The 2341-nt window shown below is 38.4% G+C and overlaps 1 non-coding gene across 1 annotated transcript; it reads left to right on the top strand.

Moving 5' to 3' along the window:
- The first annotated feature begins 457 nt into the window (after window positions 1-457).
- Window positions 458-529, top strand: TRNAT-AGU (transfer RNA threonine (anticodon AGU)). Its single transcript has one exon. It is a non-coding gene; the product is annotated as a tRNA-Thr (tRNA).
- Window positions 530-2341: the final 1812 nt, after the last annotated feature.

Here is a 2341-nt window from a genome sequence, read left to right as displayed (position 1 = left end):
TCTCTTGTAGAACTATCCATAACGAAGGCCTTTATCTCTGTCATTTGTCAGGCACACGTTCAAATAAATGTACCATTTACTCATCCATTTGATGTTTTGGCATATCCAAATCTTCTTTCTTTTGCACAATATGTCATTAAAGACAACCTTAGGCCATCTACCTTCTTCCATTTTCTCAATTCTTTTTAAATAGCTAATGAGGCATACCATAGCAATTGCTTCAATAGGGGCAGCTCATGTTTCACTTAACATGATATCACTAGGAATTGTACTTTTAATTTTGAATTTGCTTGTGATTAAATGTTTTTGAATTCTTTCAATTTGCATTCATTGTGAGATTGAGGTATTGTTGGTCCATATTTCACACCCATAGAGGACAAACAGTAGCACTAAAAGCTCGAAAATGTTGGTGTTGGAAATAAGCCACACCCGGACCGATGATGGACTGGTCCAAGAGGGGCCAGTAGCTCAGTGGTAGAGCACTCCAGTAGTGTATGGAAGGTCCTAGGTTCGAGTCCTAGCTGGTCCATGTCTCAACATGGTATCAGAGCTAGGTTTCCTTCTATAAAGCCTAACCGCCTGAAGGAAGATCTGATTAAGATCAGATTGATATCTCCTTGAAAGTCTCAAATATGGTCACATTGCAAGAATTTGTCCTCTCAAACATAAACTACAAGCGTCCCTTGTTGAAGTTAGAAATTCAGACGTATGTTCAGAAAAATATGTTCTCTAGAAGAAACTCAAGATACCTTGTGATTAAGAGGGAGCTTACTAATCAAGATTAAGCACTTATGAGGTAAAAATTGTAAATATTGATTATTATTATTAATACTAATAATTATTTTATGGGCCCTGTGTAAATCATAAGGAAGTGACGACTTCCAAATGATTTACACTTGTATTTTTGAGGTTATTGGAAGGTGACGATCTTACAATAACTCAAGATTGTGGATAGAATCGTCGACAAAGGCAATCCACACGAGCTCATGGATAGAATCGCCGACTGAGGCAATCCACATAAGAGCTTGTGGATAGAATCGCCGACTGAGGCAATCCACACAAGAGCTTATGGATAGAATCGCCGACTGAGGCAATCCACTCAAGAGTTTGTGAATAGAATCGCCGACAGAGGCAATTCACATCTTGAAACTATGGTCCCAAGATAAGCATCATACGATTTATGAATATTGCTCCCAATACCTTTTACATTTATCTTACCTAGCTAAGAGGGAGTGTTAATGCATGATAGCCTCAGTAAGATAAATGATTGAATTAGAGATAAATGAAGTCTTTCATTCAAACATGTATTATCGCGAGGGGGCACGATCAAGTGATGTCTTGATCGGTTATGTCCAAAAGACATGGCCGGTCAAGGCATCGCTTGACCGTACCCAGCCCACTACATATACCAAATGAAATGTGTGAGAATAGACATTGAAATAAAAAAATGCTCCTCCTCTCCTGCAACATAAAAGAAGACGATCAGATTTATACAACAATTCAATGATAGATAATACATAGAACAAGATAAATTTTAATAATGATCCACAAAATTAACATGGTATCAGAGCCAGGTCCAGGCTAGGAGCCCCAAGCACACGAGAGGTGTGGCTTAAGGGGGGGTGTTGGTGTTGGAAGTAAGCCACACCCGGACCGACAATGGACTGGTCCAAGAGGGGCCAGTAGCTCAATGGTAGAGCACTCCAGCAGCATATGGAAGGTCCTAGGTTCGAGTCCTAGCTGGTCCATATCTCAACAAAAAAGAGTTTGGATGGTTTTCCAATTCCATAGCTTTGCCCCTCTACATATATTTTGAACAACATAAAATGATTTCCAACCTCTTTGCCCCTCTGCATATATTTTGAACAACATAAAATGATTTCCAACCTCCTAAAGTTCTTTTCTTCTTGCAACCTTCCCAACTTAGTTTTTTGTTAAAGTCAATTCCAAGATATTTGTAATCTCTAACTTCTTCAAGAATGTTGCCTTTAGAGTAAAACTTATGTTGATTTTGTTTTCTTCTATTGGAGAAAACCATGACTTCTGTTTTGTCGATGTTAACTTGCATTCCCACCATGTTGCAAAAATAATCGAGCAAATAAATGCTCTTGCAAACCAAGGGTAGATTTAGCAATCAAAATGAGATCATCCATATTGAAGAGCAGCCTTATCACAAATTCACTCAACTAAATACCCTCGCCATTTTGCGTGCTTAATGACTCTTCAAGCTTATCAATATATAAGTCAAACAAGGTAGGAGATAGAGGGCACCCTTGTTTGATCCCAATGTTGCTCCTAAAGCTATTTGAAATGTTCGTTGAAGTTCTGATTTTGACTTTAT

This window comes from Cryptomeria japonica, chromosome 1 (genome assembly GCF_030272615.1).
Source record: "Cryptomeria japonica chromosome 1, Sugi_1.0, whole genome shotgun sequence".
Lineage (NCBI taxonomy): Eukaryota > Viridiplantae > Streptophyta > Pinopsida > Cupressales > Cupressaceae > Cryptomeria > Cryptomeria japonica.
This window is presented reverse-complemented; position numbering and strand designations above follow the sequence as displayed.